Raw genomic sequence first — 18,478 nt, 5'->3', positions numbered from 1 at the left:
CTTTTTTGGTGCTTCTTACATTGCATTTAAGGAATCGCAAAATGTGCGATTCCTTAAATGCAATCGCAAAATAAGGAATCGCAAATTTTGCGATTCCTTATTTTGCCTTAATACATACCATTTGGCAAAACTTGCATTCGCAAACGCCAACATTCTGTGAATTTCGGCGTTTGTGAATGCAATTTTGCTTGATACATATGGCCCTTGCTTGCCTTCAGTTGTGTAAAGACTGTGAATAGAAAAACAGAATTTTAGCAAAAAAATTTCTGCTCGAATTCACCACTTCACTTACCAAATTATGTAGTGATGATGGTGATTCCAGAAAGTGCTATCCCAGAAAGAGACCGTAACACTGCAAGCATGAAGTAATTGACGGATGCTGCTGCGGCCATCCCGAACACCAGTGTCAGCACATAGTTTACCAGGAGTATTGTGCGCCGGCCGTACCTGCATGGGGAAACATAAAAGTGTGGCTGTGTTGTAATTTGGCAGCGAACTGGGTTAGCATCTAGCTGAAGCCATCTTGGATTTGGCAGCCATTTTGTATGTCATGTGCTACCACATTCTCACCATGTGCGCTGTCCTACCTTTCTGTCATCTGACCTCGTATTTTGCCCAGTGACAAGGTATATTTAACCTCTTCTGCTTTGCACATGCTCAGTTGAGCATGCAGCTGTCTTTGCAGCTGATTCTAGTCTGTAACTGTCAGGATGTGTTTACTGGAATTAGCCACTATTAGCTCCTCCCACTTGTATGTATGTATGTATGTATGTATGTATTGTGCACTTGCTTGCCTCATCTCTACAACGGCCCCCCACAGAGGCCGGGGATGTCTGGTTTCACCCTGGAGATACCCAGAAAGGGACCATCTCACAGGGAAAACCAGGACGGTTCCCCAGCGGTCTACAGCGCCAGGACACTCGGGTAGAGTAACAGTGCGCTTTACAAGTATCCCACATTTACATTTACATTTACTTATATAGCATGGGCTGCTACCCAAAGGGTATCCTGGCGCTTTAGACTCCACTGAACCATCTACACAGACACGCTATTTAGGCTGTTCTGGGGAAGAGATGAGTTTTCAAGCTTTTCTTGAAGGATGGAAGATCCTCCAAGCTCCTCAAGAACAGAGGGAGGGAATTCCAAAGCTTGGCAGCGGCGTAGCCAAAGGACCGACCCCCCATCCGTAGCCTATGGATCCTTGGAACCACGGCCAGATGTAATGCAGAGGAGCGTAAAGGTCTTACTGCGTGGTACCAAGAGAAGAGGTTCCGTAGCATGGCTGGACCTTGGTCATGTAGAGCTTTAAAGACCAGGCAGGATGATTTAAAAAGAATTCGCTGTTGGACTGGCAGCCAGTGAAGATCTTTAAGTGCAAGGGACGAGGAGGCAGCACGCGGCCTGGAAAGAGCTAGCTTTGCAGCCATATTTTGAATGCGCTGCAGCTTAATAATCAAATTACCAGGGGCCCCCAGGAGCAGTGCATTACAATAATCTATCCTACTAAGGATAATGCCACGCACAACCTCTGGTCTAGCCTGGAGAGGCAACAGGGGAAGAATTTTCCGTAAGGTGCGGAGTAACATCATACATGTAGAAATGGTTTTATTAACAAAGCCGTCCAACTGAAGGTTAGAGTTAAACATAACTCCAAGGTTACGGGCGGAATCCACCGCCACCACATCACCCAAGGAGGAAGAAGGCCAAAGATCAGTAGGCAGAGCACGCGGAACACGATCTGAAGAGCAATGGAGTACCTCGGACTTGGAACTATTAAATTGGAGGGAGTTGTTTCTCAACCAGTCGGCCGTGGCAGCCATGCAGCGATGAAAGGTTTCTGTAGACACCGCATCTTCTCCTTCAAGGGAGAAGATGAGCTGGGTGTCGTCGGCATAATTTATCACTGAGATGCCAAAAGATTTGATCAATTTTATCAGAGGGCACAGATATAAATTGAACAAGATGGGGCTGATCGCAGACCCCTGCGGAACGCCCTGTCCCACTCTCCTAATGCCTGAGCGAAAAGGTGGTAATACCACCACCTGATGCCTATTCTGAAGGTACGAGATCAGCCAATCCCTTGCGCAACCTGCTACCCCGGCCTCCTCCAGCCTGTTGATGAGAATGGGGTGGCTGACCGTGTCGAACGCGGCCGACAAGTCGAGCAGCACTAAGAAGGCTGTTCGACCATTGTCGACCCGCGATCGAAGGTTGTCCAACACGACCACCAGTGCCGACTCCGTACCATGGGCTGGCCAGAAGCCGAACTGGGCCATCTCCAGACAGATGTTACTTTCCAAGAAGCTGGAGAGAGACCGGGTCACAAGTTTTTCCATGATCTTAACTGGAAAAGGGAGCAATGAGATTGGCCGATAGTTAGCCAAACAGGTGGGGTCAAGTGTGGGCTTCTTTAGGAGGGGGGAGACCACCGCTAGCTTCCAGCTATCAGGGACCATAGCCGTACTAAAAGACTGGTGACAGATGGAATATAAAGGTTGGAAAAGTTCCTCCTTGAAGAGTTTCCAATATTTGTGGGGAAGTGGATCCAGAGGAGAGCCCGAGGACACCCCAACTGCTAATGTACAGAACTCATCGAATGAGGGAAGAGAAAAGCACTCTAGCCGGTGGTGAGGTGTCTATTCTTCCGGTTCAGCAGGAGCAAGGGAGTATACGGAGGTATCCAAAGGTTGAGGGCCAGACGTGTCTGAAGTAGTAAGGGCACTTAGGATATTTGCAATTTTATCCTCAAATGCTTTTGCTAGCGAGTAGCAGAGGGATTATGAAGCTGGGATGTTATTCTTCGCGCAGTCGGGCCTGACAAGGTTGTTTACTATTTTAAACAAAGTCTGTGCTTTATTAGTTGCTTGTGTCAGCATGACCTCGAAATATTTTTTGACGAACTTGTTGATTGTAAATTTTCTGTATGACCTTATATGTACCTAAAACTTTCTTACTGTGCCTATACCGCCTTCTTTTGAGCCCCTGTGTCGGTATTAAAAGGTCCATGTACCTACTGTTCGGGGTGCTACTTCATACACTACCGAAGGGTGTTGTGTGAATGTAGTTCCACCTCATGAGGTTAATAAATACTTTGTTTTATATTCCGTATTTCCATGCCAACTTCTTCCTATTGGTCTAAGGACTTTGTGCAGAGAAGGGTGAACCCCTACCACTGGTAGGCCTAGCTGAGGCTCACCACGACAGCTGAAATAACCCAACCATCTACTGGCATTTATTACCCCATGCTATCCTTGATTTTATGTCAGGACCAGATGCTAGCTTTTATGCATTTCTCTTTTATTGCCACTTCTCGCTTCTTTATAAGCAAAAACTGCACCAGTAACTTAGCAAACGGAGAACTAGAAATATTCTTTTGCTTTGTCTAGCCCAACATTCTTTATCTTTTGAAGCAGCTACTCAGCAGTTAAGTATGTGTGCCTGGTGTTTCTGTGAGGAGTGAACAGTTATATTAGAGTTTGCAATGTTTACATGAGTGTTAAGTCTGATAGATACTTCTAACTGCAGATTCCTCAACTTTCAAATATTCCACAGGCTTCAGACTGGATCTAAAAACTTTTGAGCAGTACCTCTGCACGTCGGTAAGTGGCGCTGTGCAGCTCTGCATTGATGCCATTCCACTCTGAATATGATGTGCAGAGCCCAAACAGGTTACAATCTGGCATTTCTTTCCACACCATCAGACACGTATCCAGTGCTACCTCTTGTCTCTTTTAGACAGTTTTTCGGCCAATTTTACAGTGTATAATGGACATGTCACCTACCAAGACATTAGGGTTCAAACCTTGTAAGGACTGGTGCAAACAAATGTCTGTGAAAGATCCTGATCATCATTTCTTGTGCTGTATGGGATGGAGTCACGACCACCAGTGACTGGGCGTCCGTGTACGCTAAAGGCCTATCAGACTGCAAGGCGAAATTATAGTGACAAGATGGCCGACTGTGAAGGAGCTCCCTGACAGAGCTCCTGGGCTAGGGATTGCTGTTGGTTTAAATCCCTAGCAAAATCCCTGCCATCAAACCACCACCAACTGGGGGAAATGATCTTGGGACTGAGGAAAATCCCGCGAGTGGATTGAGGAAAAAGAGGCAAGCAACTCACATTCCCAGGGAGGAGACCGGCACAGTGCCTCCACGTGCAATGGCAAGTCCAGATCCATCGGCCCAGTCTGATCTCCGGTGAAGAGAACCGAACCAGCACCTGCCTACTGCCAGAGCCCTCAGATGCTGCCCTACCCGATTCTCTGCTGGTGAGCAGTGCTGGGAACTCAGAGGCTGTTCACTTACACGGGGTCTATCCTCCACCTTGGAGACTGCCACATGGCGACGGAGGAAGTACCGCTGACCCAGCCCATCCTATGGTGTAGAGAACAGTTCTGGGACCAGTGCTGACAACCAGCTGCCATTGGAGCCCTTTGACACCACTCAGCTCAATTCCCTGCCAACGAGCGGTGTTTTGGACCCGGAAGCTGTTATGGAGTCGCTCCTCCATTTTGAAGAGTGCCACATGGCAACGGAGGGAGTACCTCTGGCCCAGCCCATCCTATGGTGGAGAGACCAGTTCTGGCACTAGTGCTGACAACCAGCTGCTATTAGAGCCCTTTGACGCCACTCAGTTCAATTCCCTGGCAACGAGCGGTGTTGTGGACCAGGAAGCTGTACGGAGTCGCTCCTCCATTTTGAAGAGTGCCATATGGCGACGGAGGGAGTACCACTGGCCCAGTCCATCCTATGGTGGAGAGACCAGTTCTGGGGCCAGTGCTGACAACCAGCTGCCGTTAGAGCCCTTTGACGCCACTCAGCTCAATTCCCTGCCAACGAGTGGTGTTGTGGAACCGGAAGCTGTACGGAGTCGCTCCTCCATTTTGAAGACTGCCACATCGCGACAGAGGGAGTACTGCTGGCCCATCCTATGGTGGAGAGAAAAGTTCTGGGGCCAGTGCTGACAACCAGCTGCCATTAGAGCCCTTTGACGCCACTCAGCTCAATTCCCTGCCAACGAGTTGTGTTGTGGACCCGGACGCTGTACGGAGTCGCTCCTCCATTTTGAAGACTGCCACATGGCGACGGAAGGGAGTTCCGCTGGCCCAGCCCATCCTATGGTGGAGAGACCAGTTCTGGGAGCAGTGCTGACAACCAGCTGCCATTAGAGCCCTTTGACGCCACTCAGCTCAATTCCCTGCCAACGAGTGGTGTTGTGGACCCGGAAGCTGTACGGAGTCGCTCCTCCATTTTGAAGACTGCTGCATCTCGAAAGAGGGAGCAGTCGGTGATTCCCAGGGTGAGCTTGGTGCTCCTCTGCTGTTGGGCTACTCCATCAGGGTGGTTTTCCGATCCCTTGTCGCTACCACGTGTTGGGTGCCCTCCTCTCCATCACACCCCTCCTGCTACTGCTGCCCAGGTCTCTGTGCATCGACGACACCGACCGATGCACTGACGATGGGCTGGCTCCTGCCACCCCAGTCTCTCTTCCTCAACGCCGATGACTGGCTAGATCCTGATGCGCTAGTCTCTCAGCTTTGATGCCATTGAGCGGTGCACTGTAGACTGCCATGATCTACATACACACTGGACTATTTCTTGGATAGAAGTAAGTCCAGTCTCGCTACTTCTGTCTGCTCTCTACCCAGACTCGCCTGCAGGATGGTTGCGGGCCGGGGCTAGCTGCTGAGACTCATGGTCGCTGTCTGGGTCAATATGCTGCCCGCCTCAATCCCATGATGGCGTGTGGCCTGTCTGACCCGTGCGGCCCCATCCATAACTGCCAAGCTTTCAGATTGCTTATAGGTGACTTTTTCATAACTTCAGTGCAATTGTGATTGACATTAATGACTATAAGTGTTTATTTGCTCATCCTATGTTAACTTTTACTTCATGCCAATATGCTTTATCTACTCATTCTATGCCTACTATATTTCTAACTCATGCAACGGCTACTATCTATCATATACCTCTTGTGTAGACTGCTGCAGTTACTGTTTCCTACCTTGGCACACCCTACCGTAACTACCTCAAACCTATACAGCCCACATTTCCTATGGTCCATCGAACACCTCTTACTGTGTTGCTATGCATCTAAGCTTGCTCCACGTAACAACATATATTCCTTATGCAACTCGTGAAACTACTACTGTTTACTGTATACTCTTTGTGTACACGGGGGGTATGCACTTGTGCCCATATGCTCTTTGCACATTCTACACCTATGCTATATGTAACTTATTCAACTGGTACTGTTTATTGGTTACCTCCTACCAGTGGCAGCTCCTCTGCTAAGGCGGAGGAGCGTAGCTCACTGCTATTGCAGCAGTAAAAACAAAAGGACAATGATAATAACAAAATGTTATTATTATTTTCTTTTTCTTTCGGGAGTCAAGTGGGCTGGCTCCCTGATGCTAGAGCAGGGGAGGAGTAGTTTGCACTCCTCTAGGGACGGCCAAACCGTCGTGTGCACTTGGCATGTTCCCCTTCGGGCTGTGTTGGACAGCCCCATGGAAGACATGCCCTGCCTCCCCAGTCACTGCCTGAGCATCCAAACTGCATGCTAAGTTTAATCATAATGCTGCTCCTGCAGCGTCGTATTGGCTGGGAGAGACCGGAAGCCCTTCTGGTGCTTCCAGCAGAGGAGGAGTGACGTGTTGCTGCGGGAAAGACGTGCGGCGGAAAAGATACGTTTTTTAGTGGAGTGGAGTGGTGTGGCTCACTGGTTAGAGGTGGCAGACCCAGAAGCAGAGAACGGCCCTGGACCAGGGTTCAATTCCCGACGCGGCAGGGTTGTGGACCAGGATCAGCGGACTCGATAATTCTCGCCTCAGGGCTTACTCTAACCAGGTATCACACTCGGCAACTCTGGGCATTAGCTTGCCTCATCTCCACAACGGCCCCCCACAGACGCCGGGGATGCCTGGTTTCACCTTGGAGATACCCAGTAGGGACCATCTCACAGGGATAGCCAGGACGGGTTCCCCAGCGGTCTACAGCGCCAGGACGCCTCAGGGCAGCAGTGATCTTTACAAGACACATACATTTACATTTACATTTACATTTACATTTACACATTTACATTTTATTTTTGTTTAATCCCCCTCCTGCCCTCCTGCCTCACCACGCCCGTTCCAAACGAGCTGCTGCTGCTTCCTATGCACAATGTTGCATACACTGTTTCCCAAGTCAACACACCCTAGCTTATCTACCTCAGAACCTTAAGGACCACTTTTCCTACTGTCCACCGTATACATCTTATATTATCTTTTACCATATATCTGTACTCTGTTGCCATGTACACTGCTGCATTCAGACTCATCTTCCACACCCCCACCCGCCAGCTCTGCTCCGCCAGCCTCGCCCTCGCTGCTGTCTCCCACATCCAACAATCAACCTCTGGTGGCAGATCCTTCTCCTACCTCGCCGCCAAGACCTGGAACACCCTCCCTACCCACCTACGGCAGACCCAAGACCTACTCGCCTTCAGAAGACTCCTCAAGACCTGGCTCTTCGAGCAGTAGCGGCACCCCCCCGCCCCCTCCCCTAGCGCCTTGAGATCTTCACGGGTAAGTAGTGCGCTTTACAAGTATTCCAATTGATTGATTGATTGATTCACTGTTTGCTCTGTTGACACACCCTTCCGTAACTACCACAAACCTTTATAGCCCACCTCTCCTACTGTCCATTGGATACCTCTTACTTACTCTGTTGCCATGTATCTGAGCTTACTCCATGTAACAACATATACCCCGTATGCAACTTGTGCAACTGCTACTGTTTACTGTATACTCCTTGTGTTTACTGGGGTTATGTATTTGTGCCAATATGCTCTTTATAACAATCTATGCCTACACTATACCCCCTATGCACAATGTTGCATACACTGTTTAGCAAGCCAACACATCCTAGCAAACTACCTTAGAACCTTACCGACCATTTTTCCTACTGTCCACCGTATATGTCCTATATGCTCTGTTGCCATGTATGTGTGCCTACCCCATATAACTGCTTTTACTCCATATGTACTTTGAGCTATTGCTACTGCTTACCGTATACTTCCTGTATATACTGTGACTATGTATTTATTCCACATGTAACTCATGCAACTGCTACTGTTTATCTTATACTTCTCCAGTATATTTTATTGTATATTTACCCCATGTTTATGTAAAGCACTCTGATACCTTCAAGTTGTGTTTGCACTATATAAAACAATATAAATAAATAAATACAATATACACCCCTAAGCATCGAAAGACTCCAAGTCCTGACCGGTCCAGGTCCAAGGGGTCCAAGCTATTTAACATCATCAAAAACCAAACATCCAAGCACTACACGACTCACGTCCAGGCCTCCAAAGAGTCATGTGACAGCTTTGCCAACTTCTTTAACGAAAAAATCTCCAAGATCGAACTCTCTTTCAACATCAACCTCCAACCTAACAGTGAAAACTGGTGCCCAGCAGACGAAACCATGGTGAGAGATCAACCAAACAGTGCCTGGAGCCACTTTGACCCTATACCGGAAGTCGAGATCCTCAATTTAATCTCCACCTCCAAGCCCTCATCCCATGCCCTCGATCCCTTACCCTCACATTTGGCAACAAATCTGAAACTATCCCTATCTCCAGACTGGTGCGAAACCATAAACATCTCTCTAAAAACAGGCATCATCCCTGAGGTGGTCCTTCAATAGTTCTCCTCCTTCTTTCAAAATCGCTCCCAAAGGGGAATCCTTTTCATCCGACCTTCTACCCGTCAACAGAGGTGTCCCCCAAGGATCCGTCCTCTCCCCTCAATTGTTCAACATCTATATGGAAATCCTCACCTCCATTCTAAAAAAAGCCAACATCCCCTTCCATCTATATGCAGACGACACCCAGATCTACTTGGAAACCTCCTCTCTCAATGACATTCTAAGACTCAACAATAGTCTCAGAGAGGTTCAAGAATGGCTATCAACCAATCACCTTAAACTCAATCAGGGGAAAAACGAATTCCTCCTCATTTCCAACAAGGATGAAAACCCGCAAATCACTGAATGGCTGAAAACTATTGACGCTCTCAACGGTAACCTCACCTTGACAAGCTCAGTAAAATCACTTGGAATCACCCTTGATCGCAAGCTAACCATGAACAATCACATCAAGAACTCCGCAAAAAGTGCCTTCCTCAACCTGAAGCTTCTCAACAAAATAAAACCTCACATATCATCCTGGGACCTAAAACAAGCCACCCAATCACTTGTGTTATCCAGACTCGATTACAGGAACGCAGTCCTCTCCGGGACAGCCCTCGTTCACCTAGCGCCACTCAAAACAACACTCAATGCTGCTGCCAGAATGGTCACCAGAGTCAAAAAATATGACCACATTTCTCCCGCTCTCAGAGATCTAAAATGGCTTCCTGTAGAACTACGTGCCAGCTTCAGAACGGCATGCCTCACGCACAAAGCCCTGCACACAGGGAAACCAGAATACCTAGCCTCCAAACTTAAGAAAGCCTGCCAGTCTAGAAGTCTCAGGAGTTCCAACTCCCTCCTACTCATTCCCCTGAAAACACGCAAACAAAAAAACGCAGCCCGATCTTTTGCAGGAAACGCACCCAAAATCTGGAACTCCATTCATGTGCCCATCAGAACTACACCCTCAAACATCGGTCACCTGACGAATACACATCCACTACCTACCTCTCCCCCTCTCTCTTCCCGCTCGGCTTGTTCCATTGCCGCTCAGGGATATCTTCCAGACCTATCCTGCGTCTATAGATCGAACTTACCTCTAATCATCTCCACCCCAACGGCACACCTTGGCCCCCCAGACCTCTTGACCTCAAGGATGGTCCCCGGACGCTCATCACTATTGTGTTCTTTCAACCACTTATGATCACGCTTATCCTCCAAGAAAAAGTTTTCTTTGTTTCGAGTCTACCTCAATCCCTCTATACCTTAAAGGCGCACCCTGGACCACTAGACCTCTTCACCTCTACGGGGCACCTTCGTGAACACTTATGAACTCATTTATCCTTCTCGCTAACTGTATATGCTTATGTTTCTTCCCCTCCTGTTGTAAAGCGCTCAGATACCCTCGGGTCTGGTCAGCGCTCTAGAAAACTTCTAAAATAAAAAATAAAAAAATCTTGGTCTTTTTCCTGGTCTATAAGTCACAGGAACTGATCCCGAGGTCGATCATCATCACACTCCCAATCTTTGGGTAAGTCAAAATAAAAGAATAAAAAATCCAAGCAGTCTTTCTGTCACTCTCGTACAGCTGAGGATGCGTGAGGGCATCTCCCTGCTTCTCGATCTCATGCTAGAAGCTGGTCAGAGCCTACCCTGAAACATCTGCCACACACAGGCAGATCCAGGAGTTCTGCAAGAGCATGCTCCAATTCTTTGGATCCCTTCTGACACTCTCTGGCACTGACAGGCCCTCCGTCTTGGACACTGCTGGAGGATTGGCCCTTGGTGCCAGTGGGGCCCTTCAAACCTGTCGCCTGGCCTCGTCAGGCCCCCAGACGACTTTGGAACGTCAACACTGATGCTGACAACATTGATGCCTGAGGACAATATGTCCATTGCACTCTCCGACACAAAGTCAGTGCCGATATGACGTCGACCAAGACCACGCTTGGTTTTTGCACAAGTTTGTGAGCAACAAACACATATATTTGCATGTTTTTTTCAATAGCCCTGATGAAGTCTCTCAAGAGACGAAACGCGTTGGCTATGATATATGAATTTATGAAAGAAGAATCTGTCTGTGAAAAATAAAGAACATTTGGGTAAAGAAAAATATACTCTGGACTTCGACACCCTTTTTTTAAATTCCCTATGTGTTTAATTACTTGAACTTTTTGATTAGTAACAATGAGACACTCTGATATCATTGCAAAGAGTGCTGGAACCATTTTTGTGTTTACATTTTTGCAGAACTTTAACCTCCCTCCTCTGATACGCTTAGTGTTCCTTCTTCACAAGGCAGGTCTCACAAGCTACATTATTTTTTTTAGGATTGTCTCCGATAAGGACTACAATGTGGGTACTGACATTTTCCAGCCTTACCATGGAGAAAACTGATATGCTGACCTACAGGATGACAGTGGTCCTGACACCACCTCATTTTGGCTTCCTAGACCTGTGACTGAGGAAAATGCCTCCTGCATGCAGAGGGCAGATGATAATCTTGGGAAAATGAGAGTGTCCCTAAGGTCAAGTCCTTCCGTTGATATGGTCTTAACGAATTAGGTACCCACTGCAACTAATTAATAACACAGTCACCACATGCACCTATGGTATCCACCAAATAAAATATGTATCATGTGTATCAGAAATTTCAACTGACTAGCAGCGTGCAGTTTAGAAAACACTCCCTAGGAAATCGTGCTCTTTATACTTTTGACAGTCTATAACAGCACTGCAACACATAGATTCTTAAAAAATAGCATAAACTACAATGTAAAATAAGACATAAATGTATTACACTTCGCAAGTTAAAGAGTTCTAAACATACAATTGTTATACAATGCATACATCATATTATTAACAAATACTATTGATATACACAATGAATGTAAAATTGTTCATGAGAACAGTAGTCGACGCGGCGTTTCGGTTAAAAACCCTCTTCAGGACAGTTTCTACAAGGAAACACAGAATTACTAAATAGTAATAGAGTAATGAATACAGATGCTTATACACATACGTTAATTAATATGACTGTCAAAAATTTCTAAAGGGAAGAGAAGGCACATTTTACCCAAACATGAGGCTTAAATCTCTTAAGAATCGTTGCTAATTCACAGGCTTAGTATGGTCTGATACTCATCACAGGTGGGTAACACAAGATTACATAAAGTTTTTGGTATTCTTAAAATGGGGTCTATTTCGTGTATACAGTCAGTGTATTCAGACTTATCTTGAACAGAATGACTGATACTACCAGCTGTTATCTTGTGGTGATTGTGCTAAAAAGAATCGCGTGGGGTTTGTTTTCATTATAAAAACTACTAAGCACCACGAATAATGTGCTTATTATGAATTTCATAAAGAACGATGCAATATATAGAGTCAATTACTCTTACCTCAGAAAGTATATCTTTATGGATATACCGCTCAGTTGTTCCTTCTGGGGTCATACGTTATGCTAGTGTCCTGATTTTGGTACACACTCGAGACAACCGAATAACCCGCATGATCAGACTGGGTATTCTTGTGTTTATAATATCTAAAAAAATCATTTAAAAAAAAGGGTCTTTAAATAAAGCAATATACAGTACTGAACTAGTGTCCGTTTTTTCTTTTTCTTCATACCCAATAGATCATAACAGGATAGAATAATACCTTATGTTTAAATCTTTAAATACTGCGCTATGTCGGAGGGGCCACCGGTTAGTTTTGTGATTGGTTTCCGCATTCTGGAAAAAATAAAGAATGGCGAAATATTCTAATGGCTCTTTTTTTTGATATTGTGGTGTTTGTTAACCAGGTCTATCTTTTTCATAGAGAACTCACCAAGTATAATGATATACTTATCGCTGTAGCCGCGTGCTCGATATGCTTCGTCAGCTATTTCTAGACATGGGGAAATCCTCACGATATCTAGAGCATCTGTTGACGAGATGAATAATTCCATAGTTCATTTCGTTATTTATACGATGTTCATAAACTGTTTGCCTATCAGTATAGTCATCATGTTATTTAGAGTAGCTATGCCCTCTTTCTAGTTGTGTTGTCGAGCAGTTGATTAAACAACATTATAAACAAATGTGCGGGGGGTCAAGGGGAAATAATTTAAAGACCTATCTACTTACGCCCCTTCTCTCTAAATGCTCAAATACAAAAAAGAAGACCAGGTCTATTGTGGTGTCTGTAGTGTGCGGCAAATAGGATCACATGGATGCATGTGTGACAATAGTCGAGTCGCACTGGGCTATTCAATTTCCCTTCAGACCACCCTCGTGGCGGAATTTCATCATATGGGAAAAAGCATTCGCTCCAAATGCCGCCCAACCGTCAACTGACGGTGCGGAAGAAGAAAGCGACGTATTGGGCCACAGTGTTGCTCAATGGGAAATGCTGAATGGGTGCAGTGCTCTAATGATAGTGCTAACTCAAATTAACTACCCAAACTCAAGATAATAATTTATAAAAACAAGTGTGGGTGCCAAGATTAAAAACACGCCTAGTAGTTGAGGAGTAAAACTACTCTATGGCGCTGTGCAGAGTGGTCAACTAGTTTCAGCTTGACTGAAAGATACTCCAGCATTCATCAGGACCTAATAAATAATAAGCTACTGCAACAAACTATACTCAATATGTGAGATTACAAAAGAATATATTTGCATCAAAATCAATAACGTGAAGTGTACTTGGAAAAATCAGTATCTGCCAGGAACTTGGAGCCCCAATGTCCACTGGAGACTGGAAGGTAATCTTCTTAATGTTAACAAAATACAGAAAGTACACACTGTATATTAAATTGTACACATAAAACCACATAACTCCACAGACACTGCCCAAACAAGACACACCTGCGGAGACAGTTTGCGTTCCACATAGCAACGAACATATTAGCTCAATCACACGGAGGCATTTCCTCCTAGTGATACTCACCCAGCTTTGTGTGGGTGACGACCTCACCTCAACCGGCAACCGCTCGGGAAGTAGAGGCCCCGCTCTGATGTGTAGAGTAGAAAAGGCACAGTCAACGCACAAAGCTTCTGTGCCCCACCAAATTGTACTACACATCTCCCCAAAAAACGTGTGATAGACACCAGACTGCCCCTCTATATATATACCTCAAAAAACACGGCCCATACCAGTAGCTCAGAGTTGACAGTTAGCTCTGGTCATATAGTAAATATGGCCACATGCGAGCATCTAGGTCACACTATGCAGCCATCTGCAAGGCACAGCATTATTGTTAACATGTGCCATAAAGGAAGAAGGATACCATATCTATGTGGGCAAATAAAATCTTAGTCTCTTCTATAGATTGAAAGAGCTAAGGACATAAGCACCTAGATATCCTCCACTTGTGTTAGATATATATGTGTGTCAGACTCAGGACGACACCTTATTTCAGTAATAAACAAAGATAAACAGAGCATCTGCTGGCTTACCTATCCGTCTGTACCCCACGCTGAATTCGAGCGGAAGGGAAAGTGCCGACGGGATCACCCACCTGATTTAAATATCCGGATTGCTTGGATCTGCCGCCTATCACGGTGTTCGGGACTGAGGAAAATGAAATTTTGCCTGACCAAGATGCCCCCTACGTGTACCCTATGTTACATATATGTGCATGTCACCCATGCATATTTCTCTCAGTGGCCTGAATCACAAGGCCTCTGCAATCACGTCCTGCATTAAGGATGCCAGTCATCAAGTCTCCCATGTAAGAAATATTAAGTTAGCATTTAAGGCCCATGTGTTTGCATTGTGCACTTTTAAATAAATCACGACAAACCCTTTTTGTGGTTCAGTCTGAGCCACTTTCTGAATTAGGGTTTTCATGACTCCTGACACACTGAAAGCTGCAGTTACGTATCTCTGACCTCGCATACTTCTAGCTCAGCCGAAAGAGACCCAGCAAGGGTTGCCAAGATAGTATTATGAATAACAGTTATCTGCCTGCTGTACAGAGTCACATTCCTGCCCAGTGAGGAAGGTAAACAGAACCCGTCCGCGGAAGATAGGGCCTAGCCTCTCTGTCTCCATTGAAGTAAATCACAGTGCTTGCATCCATAGAAAGCTCACAGCCCCCACGCAATGAACGAAGAAATATATGCTTTTTCTGATTCCTAGTGACGAGCAACCTTTGCTTCAGATAATACATCCCCTGACTTAAGATATCAGTTAGTACCAGACGTGCTGGTCGCCTTGACACTAAAGATCTCTCTACTAGACTGAAAGTCAGCTCTCCTCCCAGTTACACGTCAATTGAACGTCATACTCAAATTGCGTGCACAAGGAGGGCAAAGTTCCAGCCTGCCATGTAACCCCTCCTCTATGTAGCCACCCACCTATCACCCACCTGTGACTCATCAAGTGTACACCCTCATGCACGCCCACATGCTCTTATCTCTTTCTTTCTTGCTCTGCCTGGAGCGCTCCTCCCTATGTACAAGGAAAAATGTATATATGTGTTGTTCTCTGTAAATAATGTTAGAAGACCCTTCCTGAACCTCAGTGGTGATGGAACAGATTCTCCCTTAACTCGAGTTATTGGAATAAAGCCCTTTTAACTTGGACACCACGGACTCTCTGCCTCTCATTTGATACATGCTAATTGTTAATGCCTAGAAATTATGCCAGGGTAATATTTTATTTACCACAGGACTAAAGTAATATCATATGTCCCTCCTTCCCTTCCCTTTTACACTGAGCCGCAGTCATGATGCAAGCTTCCGTCGCGGCTAAACACAGCGCTGATCCTTCACGCATGCGTGCATGCAACCTACTTGAGGTTGCAGTGTCTGAACACTGTGTCATAGCGCATGCTCTATGACTGATATTCAGAAGTCACGTGTCTTATGAGGACACATCACAACAGTTGTCAGAAAGGCCCCGATAAAACTGCGGATAAGGAGGAGGAAGAGATATTTTCTTGTACACGTTTGATAAGTGCCATACACTGCCCGGTCTACACGCATAGAAAATAACGCACACAGATAACGTTTCTTTGTATAATTGTGAGAAGTAGTTAAGTAAATGGTGCTAAGCCCTAGTGCCGCCCACCATGTAAGATGGAGCTCACAAAACCACCTCACCACATTACAATGGGCAAGCAATCACCAGGATGGATATAGTAACATAGTCCCAATTGGGATATATCCGTGTCTGTTAAGTCTACAGTACTCCAAATGAAGGAGCCAGATCATTATTGGAATAATGCTAAGTTGGGGACAGGACTGAGTGGTAAGATGTCGACAAGAGCTGCAACCTGTTCCGTGGCATACAACTAGTGTCCGCAAGACTGAGGTAGAACATAGTGGGCAGAAAGAGTCAAACACAATTTGATTGGCGAGAGCAATTCATGTAAACATAAACCTGAGTTTACAACCAAAGGTAGACCCGGAGCCGGAAGCTGCTCTTAATACTATAAACAAATGTGCGGGGGGTCAAGGGGAAATAATTTAAAGACCTGTCTACTTACGCCCCTTCTCTCTAAATGCTCAAATACAAAAAAGAAGACCAGGTCTATTGTGGTGTGCTGTAGTGTGCGGCAAATAGGATCACATGGATGCATGTGTGACAATAGTTGAGTCGCACTGGGCTATTCAATTTCCCTTCAGACCACCCTCGTGGCGGAATTTCATCATATGGGAAAAAGCATTCGCTCCAAATGCTGCCCAACCATCAACTGACGGTGCGGAAGAAGAAAGCGACGTATTGGGCCACAGTGTTGCTCAATGGGAAATGCTGAATGGGTGCAGTGCTCTAATGATAGTGCTAACTCAAATTAACTACCCAAACTCAAGATAATAATTAATAAAAACAAGTGTGGGTGCCAAGATTAAAAACACGCCTAGTAGTTGAGGAGTAAAACTACTCTATGGCGCTGTGCAGAGTGGTCAACTAGTTTCTGCTTGATGGAAAGATACTCCAGCTTTCATCAGGACCTAATAAATAATAAGCTACTGCAACAAACTATACTCAATATGTGAGATTACAAAAGAATATATTTGCATCAAAATCAATAACGTGAAGTGTACTTGGAAAATTCAGTATCTGCCAGGAACTTGGAGCCCCAATGTCCGCTGGAGACAGGAAGATTATTAAATTGTACACATAAAACCACATAACTCCACAGACACCGCCCAAACAAGACACACCTGCGGAGACAGTTTGCGTTCCACATAGCAACGAACATATTAGCTCAATCACACGGAGGCATTTCCTCCTAGTGATACTCACCCAGCTTTGTGTGGGTGATGACCTCACCTCACCCGGCAACCGCTCGGGAAGTAGAGGCCCCGCTCTGATGTGTAGAGAAGAAAAGGCACAGTCAACGCACAAAGCTTCTGTGCCCCACCAAATTGTACTACACATCTACCCCAAAAAACGTGTGATAGACACCAGACTGCCCCTCTATATATATACCTCAAAAAACACAGCCCATACCAGTAGCTCAGAGTTGACAGTTAGCTCTGGTCATATAGTAAATATGGCCACATGAGAGCATCTAGGTCACACTATGCAGCCATCTGCAAGGCACAGTGGTATTGTTAACATGTGCCATAAAGGAAGAAGGATACCATATCTATGTGGGCAAATAAAATCTAAGTCTCTTCTATAGATTGAAAGAGCTAAGGACATAAGCACCTAGATATCCTCCACTTGTGTTAGATATATATGTGTGTCAGACTCAGGGGGGGCGTGGCTTGGCCGCTGCGAGGAATGGACGTGTGAGCTCTGTGCTCCTCACCGGCCTTCCCAATTATCCTGTTCTGAATCCCCTCCGCGGACTCCGCTGGCAGGGGCTGGACCACATCTCCACCCGCGCACCATTGGATCCTCGTTGGGACGGAGGAGCGGTCCCGGAGGCAGCAGAGAGACGCGCTGGCCCTGGGGTCTCCGACGCGGCGCCGGCCATTTTGAGCGGCCTGGGCGTTCGGTGGGATCCCCGGCCTTGCGTGAGCGGGTGGCCGACCCGGGGTGCGAGCTGCCCGGCCGCCGATCGCCACGCGAGCCGGCTCAGCGACGGTGAGACCGGAGCCTCGGCGGCGGGGGACGGGCCGCCCCGCGGAGGCGCTGGGGCAGGAACAGCTGTTGGGGCCCATCGACGGGGAGACCGGACCGGCACGGGTGGCGGCGGGGGCTTCTGGAGCCCGGACCCGGTGACGCACAGCACACTCCCGGGAGAAGACGTCTGGCGGTAGGTGCCCCCCCCCTCCTGCCTGCTTTAATCGGATCCCTGGCAGTGGGAGCCTGGAGGATGCGGCGAAGGGGGGGCCACCGAGGTGCTTGAGACCTGGGGCACTCTGCTGGGCACTGCCGGCCTGGGCGCTGCTGTGCTGTGGAGGCCTTTGGACTGTGAGCTCCAACCCCCGGGACTAGTGCTGGTCGGACACGCACTGGAGCTGACTCCCTCACCCAGGGACAGGGACCCGTCACATTAGAGGGGTACACGCACTGCCGACTACCGGACTCCTGGCTGTGGGGTGTTGGGCCCGGAGCCCCCCTGCGCTGCAGTGAGAGACTCGTGGGAGGTGGCCCTTGGGACTGGGGGCCCTTCTACACACCTTGCATCCTCCGACCCGTGGTGATTGAGGAGACGCCTTACGCCTAGGGCCGGCTGCCACCATGGGGCGTCGCCAAAAGCCCTCAACAGATGCGGAGGAGGGGACAGCGTGCAGCCAGGGTTCTACAGTGGGCGAAGGCTCGAAACCGGGCCTCCCGCAAGGCCAACTGGAACAGATTTTACAGGCCATCGCCGACACCAGGGAAGCACTTCGACTGGACATCGGCCAGG

At 47.1% G+C, this 18,478-nt stretch overlaps 1 pseudogene; it reads right to left on the bottom strand.

Moving 5' to 3' along the window:
• Positions 1 to 296: 296 nt before the first annotated feature.
• The window catches only part of LOC144762180 (solute carrier family 22 member 7-like), a 136,237-nt pseudogene continuing 118,055 nt past the window's right edge, over positions 297 to 18,478 (bottom strand).

The sequence above is a fragment of the Lissotriton helveticus genome, chromosome 6 (genome assembly GCF_964261635.1).
Source record: "Lissotriton helveticus chromosome 6, aLisHel1.1, whole genome shotgun sequence".
Taxonomy (NCBI): Eukaryota; Metazoa; Chordata; class Amphibia; order Caudata; family Salamandridae; genus Lissotriton; species Lissotriton helveticus.
This window is presented reverse-complemented; position numbering and strand designations above follow the sequence as displayed.